Source organism: Bos taurus, chromosome 8 (assembly GCF_002263795.3).
Source record: "Bos taurus isolate L1 Dominette 01449 registration number 42190680 breed Hereford chromosome 8, ARS-UCD2.0, whole genome shotgun sequence".
NCBI classification, from domain to species: domain Eukaryota; kingdom Metazoa; phylum Chordata; class Mammalia; order Artiodactyla; family Bovidae; genus Bos; species Bos taurus.
Window position 1 is genome coordinate 63,181,517 of NC_037335.1, and position 10,942 is coordinate 63,192,458.

Here is a 10,942-nt window from a genome sequence, read left to right on the forward strand (position 1 = left end):
TGCATTCACTTTACAAAATGTCATTTTGACCTATGACCTGTGGCCAGTGAGGATTTCTAGGGAACTATCAGACCTGCTTTTCCTTGTCTTAAAATGAAAATTTCCAGAAGCCTGTAACATGCAGACCTCCGATAGGGCCTTGAGGCCCAGGTGCTCTCAACTAAAGACTTAAACTTCTTGAGAAACAGGCATTTTGGTGATGAGGTCACAGAGCAAACCCTGTTTCTGGAGTTCTCCTCTGAAGGAGACATTAATGGAGTGGACTTGATGCCAGCTTTTGCAGTGAATGTTTTAAACAGCTGGGTGGGAGCTGTGATGGGCTGGATAACTGGTCCTTACCTGTTCCTGCAGGGTAGGGAGAGGGGTCTCTCCCACACACAGCTGCCCTCCAACCAGAGTAACGACCCTGTTCTGTGCGACAAGGAATGTCATGATTGCATTTGTCTTTAAAATACAAAGGAAGGGTTAGGGACTTCCCTGGTGGTCCAGTGGTTAAGAATCAGCCTTGCAGTGCAGGGGGTGCAGATTCAATCCCTGGTCAGGGAACTAAGATCCAACATGCTTAGTGGGCTGCAGCTAAGCCCACACGCCACAACTACTGAGTGAGTCTGTGTCCCACCAATGGAAGATCTCACAGGATGCAGCTAAGACCCGAAGCCAAATAAATATTTAGAAAACAAGAGAAGTATTGCTCCCTGTACATACGGGGAAACAGGCGTAGGAAAGCATCAAGGACTGGCCCAAGGTTTATGATGAGAAGCAGTGAAAGAACCAGGCCCTGTTCTCAACTTTGCTCTTACCTTTAGTTTACTCCTGCTGTAGGAATCCCGGCCCTAAAAAGTGAATGACACTTCTGATGCAAATGCAGAGCACTTTGTGTAAAATGCTAGCCCACACTCATCACCACCGCTGGGACCTCTACCTAGTACACGTGCGAGCAGAGTTAGAGTCGTTTTCATTTCTGGCATCCTATTTGGGCTGCATCACCCTCCCATCAGAGAAAGATGAGACAGAACCAAGTGGTTCTGTCCCTAGGCTATGACCTTCCCTTTTCTCCAGTCCTGTCAAGTTGTGCCGACATCAATTTTAATGAGACTGGTGATACCACTGTGTTGACAGTTTGAAAAGGGAGTCAAGTTACCAACTGACTTAAGCTTCACCTGCCAAACAGTTGCTCTGCAGGAAAACCACCAAGATTGAAGCAAGTGTAGAAGTTCTTTCTAGAGCCAATTAGGTCAGCTTCCTAATCTCCAAGTATATTACAACTTGTCCCAGAGGTGTCAGAAGGGCATTACAAAGAAAATGACCCTTACTCTGTCTTGTTAAGGGGACTTAACCCAGACCAGCTTGTGAATGTTCGTTAGAGTACTGCCTCAGCCCAGCCCTGGAGAAGAGGAGTGGAGGTGTGGTGAGGGAAGCCTCAAAGAGAAGCCAGAGATCTGTTCTAGCCCCAGCCTGGCCACTAGCTAGTATTTGACTCTCCTGAGTCATTTCCCTTCTGGGAACCTTCAGTTCCTTGACTGGAAATATGGAGCCCAAGCTTAAGTGAGCTTGCAGCCCTGATATATACATCAGAACGAGGTATATATACTCCAAGTTCTAACCAGCAATAGACATGATAGTAGTTACTCAAACTGTTACTCCCACCTACCCCGCCTTCCTGAGGAGCAGGTAAGGATTTGGGCTGGTGGAAAATATGAAAGCTGTACCTTAGGCTGATGGAGTAGAAGGGGATAGACCTGTAGCAAGAAGTCAGTGAGGAGGTGGTTACCGTTATCTGGACAAGTGTGCGTGAGGGCTGCACCACTGAGACTGATGGTGAATGAGGTGTCTTCTAAAAACTGCAATAGGGATACTAGTAAATCCATTTTACTACTGCAGTGTTGGAGAAGACTCTTGAGAGTCCCTTTGGACTGCAAGGAAATCAGTCCAGTCAATCCTAAAGGAAATCAACCCTGAATATTCATTAAAAGAACTGATGCTGAAGCTCTAATACTTTGGCCACCTGATGTGAAGAGCCAACTTATTAGAAAAAGACTCTGATGCTGGAAAAGATTGAAGGCAGGAGGAGAAGGGGATGACAGAGGCCAAGATGGTTGGATGGCATCACCGACTCAATGGACATGAGTTTGAGCAAGCTCCAGGAGATGGTGAAGGACAGGGAAGCCTGGTGTGGTGCAGTCCGTGGGGTCTCAATGAGTCCAACACTACTGAGCGACTGAACAATTCAGACTAGTCAGTCTGGGGAGTATCTATAGCCTTATAGACTCACCTTAGCATGTGCAGGATGTATGTCTGCCCCTGGGGGGCACTAATGTTCTGAGTTGGAGGGAGGGAGGGAAACTGTATTCCTCACTTCACAGCTGTGGAAACTGCAGGATTTAGAGGTGAAGAGCCTCCAAAGTCAAGTAGCCAGTAAATAGCCAGCCTGGCTGGAGTTCCAACCCAGCTCTGCCCAAATTCACAGCTTCTGCTGATGGCTAAATGCTCCTCCTTAGGGCTGTCTGGCTCCTGACTCTGTTCTAATGAGAAAGTTAGTGGGCATATTTCTTCTCAGTCTGGAGGAAAGTAGATGCGGGCTAACATGAGGTTCAGGGCAGAGTAAGAACAGAGCTGGTTTTCAGAATTGGGACCATGAAATGCTTTAGGGGTGCAGGCAAGCAGTGAATGTTCTACAAATACAACTACCACTCTTAATCATAATACTTTCACACTGAGAGAGGCAGCCCTGCCATATAACAACTTAGTGAGCCATCAAAAGACACTGCTTCTTGGAACTCAGTTTTCCATTCCTAAATTGGGGCTGCCCTGCACCTCTCTGCGTTAAGTTAATGAGTATGAAAGTGCTGGACACCATGAGGGGTAATGTGGAGAACTGCTGGGAACAGCCTACACCATGGGCTTCTCTCAGTGGCAGACTAGGCTGGCCTGCATGCAGCCAGGGTTCTGCACAGCAATGCACCGAGGAGCTGCTGCAGCAGCAGCAAGTGGGTGAGAAGTGGGCATCTGAGCAGAGTGGGTGCTCGGGCCCTGGAGGAGTTGGAGTGGGCGACAGGACCCTAGGGAAGCAAGTAGTCCTCAGGATCCCAGCCAGCCCCTAAGGAAGGGAATTCCTTGACTTTGTCCATTTCAGTGCTAGGTCAGGACCCTGCCTTGTCCCTGATATGTCATTTGGTTCCCTGCCTGCTGGGACACCAATCCATTGTTACCCTGTTTCTGTAGCCACCTGGTGCTCCCTGCCTGTCGACATCCTATTCTACAACCTCTCTGCCAAGCTTAGGCCTGACTTGTCCTAAGCCCCACTTCTGACACAAGGATGGTGGTCCCCAGGTTTTCCATAGTATGCTGCCGTTTGCAGAGCTCACATCCATTATCTTGTTCCAGAGAGGCAGTGTGAGGATTCCCACCCCATCTTTCAAACGAGGGAACAGTCAGGGTGACTGTTGCAAGGCCCCCAAGTAGAGAGCACTTGTACTTTTTCCTTGCCTTGGACTAATCGAGGGGAAAAGGCCAGGGATGAGCCAGTAACTAGACTACAGGACACAGTCCACTGAGCTTGAGTGAGCTCATCTCAGAGGATCCCTTACGTGGATGGGAACTTCTGAAACTCAGAGTGCTCAGGTGCTTCAGCAGGAGGAAGATAGAGGGAGATGGAAGAAATGAGGCTGAGGAAATCCAAGTTCCCACATCATGGGCCACTTGAGGTCTCTCAGAGTCCCACCCAGGACCCATCCTCTCTAGGCTGCTCAAGGGACCTCACCACAGTTGTGCTCTCCTGATGCCACTCGGGAACTTTCCGTGACTTTCTGGCACCACACCCCTCAATTCTCCTTTCCAGCCTTACTTCCTTTCCCTAGTCCCCACACACCCTCCTAGCCATCTGAACATTCCTGTGTGTTTCACCTTGCTTGTGCTGCCTCCTCTGTCTGCACTCTTCCTCCATCTGCATAAGCAAATTGATCCCAGGAACTTCCGTGGTGGTCCAGTGGTTAGAGTCTGCCTACCAATGCAGGGGACACAGGTTCCATCTCTGGTCCTGGAACTAAGATCCCCCATGCCGTGGGGCAACTAAGACCATGCACAGCAACTACTGAATCCTTGTGCCTCAACTAGAGGGAAGCCCACGTGCCCCAGCAAAGATCCTGCATACTGCAACTAAGACCTGATGCAGCCAAAAAGAAATATTAAACAGACAAAACATAAGCCAAAGAAGACCCATCCCAGTTTCAAGAGCCAGTGCAAAGGCGTTAGCCTCTCTAATGACCCAGCAGACAGGAGACTTTCCTCCCTGCATTCCTTGTTCAATGACTTTGATGGCCTCGTTCTCACTGTGCTGGCTCTGGCTGCTCTGCTCCCTGCCTCGCCTCCCCTGCCAGGAAGTGAGAGCTCTGGGTTGTAGGCCTGAGTCCCTTCGCTGTGCCTCCCACACCAATGCACTCAGTGCATCTCCTCAGTGATTTTTACCCACGGCTTCCTGGGGCCGCCGTAACCAAATACCAGAGCCTGGGCGATATAAACAGCGGACATGTGTCATCTCACAGTTCTGGAGGCTGGAAGTCCACGGTCAAGGTGTCGGCAGGATTGGTTCCTCCTGAGGGCTGTGAGGGAAGGATCTGTTCCAGGCCTCTCTCCCTGGCCATCTTCTTCCTGTGTCTCTTCAAGTGGCGTTCTTGTGTATGCGTTTGTGCACAATCTTCCCTTTTCTATAGGGACATTTATCTTGGATTACAGCCCACTCCAATGAACTCAACTTAATTCATCTGCAATGACCCTTTTTCCATGTAAGGTCACATTCTGAGGGACTGGGCATGAGGACTTCAACATATGCATTTAGGGGAGGGGTCATAATTCAACTCAGAACGCCAAGCATAAGAACTGTGAAAACCTCTGGGCAGAGAATGGCAGTCACATGCTGAAAAGCCCCCACTTGGGTGTTTGGACTTAAAAGCAATGTGATTAAAAGGTGGACCTGGGTGCTCAGGTTTGGAGAGGAGAGTCAAATACAAATTTTTTGTGGACACTTTTTTTTTATTTCTCTTGGGAATATATTTAGGAGTAGACTTGCTGGGTCATATGGTAATGAGATAATTAACCTTTTGAAGAACCACCAGACTGTTTCTCAAAGAGGCTGCACCATTTTCATTCCATCAGCAGTGTATGAGGGCTCCAGTCTCGCCACACCTTTATCTGTCTTTCTGATTCTAGACATCCTACTGAGTCTGAGGCGGTATTTCACTGTGACTTTGATTTGCATTTTCCTGATAGTTAATGACATGGAGCAACTTTTCATGTTCTTGAAATATTGGAATGTTATCTTTTAACACATTAGGATCAATCTGGTTGGGCTTGAGTTGGCAGTATCACATGGTTGAGACCGGGTTGCTATAGGGTGTTCTGGTGTACTGGGACTGTTTCTAGAGATGGTTGTGAATTGAGCAGGCAACCACGTAAGCAGTCAGACTGGGGTTGGTGATGAAGATCTGGGAGTTACCCATAAGGGTGTACATCTTGAAGCCCTGTGAATGGATGATATTCTCAAGGACAGCATGAGGGAGAAGGAGTGAAAGTTGTTAAAGTTTTGGGGACTCTTGGAAGTTAAGAGTGAGAGGGCAAAGAGGAGACAACAGATTCACTGTTTTTTGTTTTTTTTTTTTTTTTTTTGCTGCTCCGCACAGCTTGCAGGATCTTAGTTCCCTGACCAAGGATTGAAACTGGGCCACCACAGTAAGAGTACCTAGTTTAATCACTGGACTGCCAGGGATTTCCCTAGACCCACTGCCCTTAACTGGGGTGGTGAGGGGGAAGGACCTTTCAGACAGCAGGGTACGGTGGAGGGTGAGGAGGAGATGAGGCTGGTGACAGGCACAGACTGTCAAGATGAGATATGAGGAGGGGGATGGTCCTCCAGGCCACAGGCAGTGGAAGCAGGCCAGGGGGCAGGGGCTCAGGATGAGACTTCTTTCTCTCGAAGTCTCTGGGGCGAGAACTCTGGGCAAGCAGGTCTCACATGCCTGGTCTCACACGGTTCTCGCTACTGCTCTCTGGTGGTGGTGGTTTCCATTCGGCAGGAAGTTGAGAAGGAACAGGGCTGGGAGTAGAACCTGGGCTTCGCTTATTCCAAACACTGCGATTTTTTTTCCAGGACCCTATTCTGTTTCAACCTCCTGTGGGGGCCAAGCTTGCAAATAGATTATTATCATGTGGAAGGAATTTGGGATGGGGTCTCAGCTTCAGTGTTGATCCTTCAGACAGACCCTTCCTGACAACCTGTGTGAAAAATGTCCCCCTGTTAGTCACACACAGCATTCAATGGCTTTCCTTCACACCCTCCTTATGACAGTTCATGATTTTATAGCAATGTGTGAATATAGTTTACTTTCATCGTAAACTACATTTACTATAAAATGCAGTTTATAGGAAGAGGCCCCACACTCTTTGTTCCCCAGTCTACTCCTGGTTCTTGGCATGGTGCCTGGCATGCAGCAACCCAAGAATCATTTGTTGGATGGGTGAGTGAGGTGGCATTTGGAAAGTGGAGGCAGGTATGGTGTGTACCCCATGACAAAATCCTTCCAACAGAGATAGTATGAAGTGACTTCCATCTCCCATACTGCCCCAGGTGTGACAGTGGGCTTGTTCACTCTGGGACAGTATAAAAATGATGCTTCTGTTCCAGAGATGAGGACCAAGGTTGAGGAAGCAGGAACTGGATGTAAGTCAGGGGGTGCCCATCAATGGTGCCTATAAATGGAGCGACTGAGAGAACCTTGGGAGAAGCAGACTCTTTGGCCATTTGACACCAGGGCAGGTCCTTGGTGGCTGGGGGTTGGGGAGCTTGGGTGGATTAATACTTCACTTCTTCCTCAGAGGAACTTTCCAGAAAGCTGACTTCAGGGAATGGTCGTGTTCACCTAAGAGGCTGAATGCAGCCTGAAGAGTAAATACATGAAGTCAATTACGCCTCAGTCTTCACTGTCATCTTTCCTTTCCTGTGCTTAGCCATTCAGAAAATGTTTATCAGCACCTATGAAATGTTATGTTCTGTGCTTGGTGCTATGGATATAAGAGGAAACAGCTGAGGCCCTGCTCTCAAGGAGCTCTTTGTTCTGGAGGACTCAGTTACAATACAAGGCTCTAAGCCACATAAGGGCAGAGGTCTGGTCTGTCTTGTTTGTTCACCATGGTGTCCCTAGAACTTTGCCCTGGGTTTAGCACTGACTAGGTACTCCAGATGGTTCCAACCCAAAGGAGCTCACACTCTATAGAGAGAAAGACAGACAAGAGGCAGTTCCATAAAGGAGGGAATAAAGAAGGTCATGCAGGAACATGGAGAAGGCTGTTAGGGAGATCAGAGAAGGTCCTGAGAAGAAGTGACTTCTACCCTGAAGGACTTGCAGAAGGACCTGCAGAAAGCAGGGGCTCAGCATGGTGGGTGTAGGGAAAGAGGGAGTGTGCAGGTTCAGGAAACCACCTGTGTCAAGGCCTTGAGGAGAGAACACGATCCTTTAGAGAACTCAGAATAGTCCACTGTAACTAGAACATGGAGCAGTGACAAAAAATTAATCAGAGTTCTAGGTTGGAGGAGGCTTTGCAGGAATTAACTTCAGGAGGGGCCAAGCACAGTTGAACTAGCTACTGAGGTCCCAGGCCCCAGCGTCTCAGTTCTAGGAACTATGTCCAATCCTTGACCTTGACCCTTACGACCCAGCACTCTGGGTGCCGCAGTTTCTCCAAAACTAAGTTCTTCCTTGCCCTTTCCTTCCAAAAAAAAAATCCCTCATTGGTTTTGTTTTTAAGACCTTCCCACATGTCCTCATCCATTTCGACAGACTGAACACTGACTCATTACCCAAGCATGGAAACTAGCTTTAAAAACAAGAACAAGAGTAGAATAAAAATTGCATCTTTTCCTCCTTATTTGTGGTAGGTACTAAATAAGTGTGTATTTTAATGTATTGAAAGTTCTTATTTAACCACAAGTAACATTAGCCCAACTTCCTTTCATGGTATCATTTTTTAAAATGTGACGTCACCTTTTTTTCTTTAATTTCCACTTATATATGAATTATGCAAAACCATAATGGTTTTCTTTAGTCAAGTGACTGAGTTACTTTAGTGCTGGGTTTAATTTTCTCTGTAATCAAGGCCTGTTGCTCAACCTCACCCAGCTGTGAAAAGCCATTTAAACTTGAGAGACCTAAAGCACGTGGCATCTAGTTTAGACATATTGCAGATGAATGAACCCCGCTGCAATCTCCTTGTTCCTTGGTTACTTTCTTGCTGTCCATCCAAGCTTCTCAATCCCAGCCACTGAAGGCCTGCTCTGGTGTCAGGTGGCCAAAGAGTCTGCTTCTCTCAAGGTTCTCAGTTGTTCCATTTATAGGCACCCTTGATGGTCACACTCTGACCTACACCCACTTCCTGCTTCCAAACTTGCACTTCCTTGGAACCCCTCAACTTTAGGACAACTCCCCCCACCCCCAGCCCATGGTCCATTTTCCAGCTGCTTTTTAAAAAATATATAATTTTTTTTATTTATTTATGTATGGCTGTGCTGGGTTTTCACTGCTGTGCAGGCTTTTCTCTAATTGTAGTGAGTGGGCTTCTCATTGCAGTGGCTTCTCTTGTTGCAGAACACAGCATCTAGGGTGCATGGACTTCAGTAGTTTTGGATCATGGGCTCAGTAGTTGTGGTTCCTGGGCTGTAGAGCATAGGCTCAGTAGTTGTGGCCTATGGGCTTAGTTGCTCCGAGGAATGTGGGATCTTCCCAGACCAGGGATTGAACCTGTGTCTCCTGCACTGGCAGGCAGATTCTTTACCACTGAGCTATCAGGGAAGCCCCTTCCATCTGCTTTTAACAACTGAACTTTTTCAAGAAAAGATCCATTTTTGCCTCCTCTGTTTCCCCATCATCCCTTGGCCACCAAATCTGTTTTCTCTAGCATTCCCCCTGCTCCCATGTTCTCCACTGAGTTCTTGCTCCTCATTCTTACGCACTGCTCTGGGCCTTCAGCTCTGTGGGTCTCTCCTCCTCAGGACACACTCTGCTTCTCTGTCCTTCCAGGGCAGCTGCACAAGGCTCACTCCTCCACTGCTCAGTCCTCTGCGCACTCTCTCCTTCAGGAGTCAACCTAGTCAGTCTTTCCTCACTCAGAATGGCTTCTGGATTTCTATCTCCAGCCCAGACCCACACTGAGCCTCAGAGCTGCCTCTCCTCCTACCTAATTAACAGTTTCACCTGTATATTTATTTTTAATATTTATTTACTTTGTCTATGCCTCGTGGGACCTTCAATCTTCTGTTGAAGCATGTGGGATATTTAGTTGCAGTGTGTGGGATCTAGTTCCCTGACCAGGGATTGAACCTGGGGCCCCTGCCTTAGAAGCCTGGTCTTAGCCACTGGACCACCAAGGAAGTTCCTCACCTGCATATTTATACCAAGTGTCCCAACCTACCCTTCTCCCTTCCACCCAGAAATGCCTCTTCCTCTCCCTTCCATTGTTGTTACTTTGCTCATTAGTTCTGGAAGTCAAGAGGAGAATCAAGTTTGCTTTTTCCTTCAAACTTATTTCTCAATTTTGTTTGCAACTCAGTATACGGTATTTCAATACGTGAACCATGAACTTCCAGATGTTCAAACTGGTTTTAGAAAACCAGAGGAACCGGAGATCAAATTGCCAACATCTGCTGGATCATTGAAAAAGCTAGAGGGTTCCAGAAAAACATCTATTTCTGCTTTATTGACTATGCCAAAGCCTTTGACTATGTGGATCACAATAAACTGGAAAATTCTGAAAGAGATGGGAATACCAGATCACCTCACCTGCCTCTTGAGAAACCTATATACAGGTCAGAAAGCAACAGTTCGAACTGGACATGGAACAACAGACTGGTTCCAAATAGGAAAAGGAGTACATCAAGGCTGTATATTGTCACCCTGCTTATTTAACTTATATGCAGAGTACATCATGAGAAACGCTGGACTGGAAGAAGCACAAGCTGGAATCAAGATTGCTGGGAGAAATATCAGTAACCTCAGATATGCAGATAACACCACCCTTATGGCAGAAAGTGAAGAGGAACTAAAAAGCCTCTTGATGAAAGTGAAAGAGGAGAGTGAAAAAGTTGGCTTAAAGCTCAACATTCAGAAAACGAAGATCATGGCATCTGGTCCCATCACTTCATGGGAAATAGATGGGGAAACAGTGGAAACAGTGTCAGACTTTATTTTTTTGGGCTCCAAAATCACTGCAGATGGTTATTGCAGCCATGAAATTAAGACATTTACTCCTTGGAAGGAAAGTTATGACCAACCTAGATAGCATATTCAAAAGCAGAGACATTACTTTGTGAACAAAGGTCTGTCTAGTCAAGGCTATGGTTTTTCCAGTGGTCATGTATGGATGTGAGAGTTGGACTGTGAAGAAAGCTGGGAGCTGAAGAATTGATGCTTTTGCACTGTGATGTTGGAGAAGACTCTTGAGAGTCCCTTGGACTGCAAGGAGATCCAACCAGTCCATCCTAAAGGAGATCAGTCCTGGCCGTTCACTGGAAGGACTGATGCTGAAGCTGAAACTCCAATACTTTGGCCACCTGATGCGAAGAGTTGACTCATTGGAAAAGACCCTGATGCTGGGAGGGATTGGGGGCAGGAGGAGAAGGGGAAAACAGAGGATGAGATGGCTGGATGGCATCACCGACTCGATGGACATGAGTTTGGGTAGACTCTGGGAGTTGGTGATGGACAGGGAGGCCTGCGATTCATGGGGTCGCAAAGAGTCGGACACGACCAAGCGACTCAACTGATAGGGTACTGCAAGAGCCCTAGGCTGGAAGGCAATCCAGGGTCCTAGTCCCAGCTCCACCGTGGCTTTCTGGATGGCTTGTGGACAAGTCAGTGAACTTTTTGAACTTTATGCATCTCATATAATAGGACCAGCA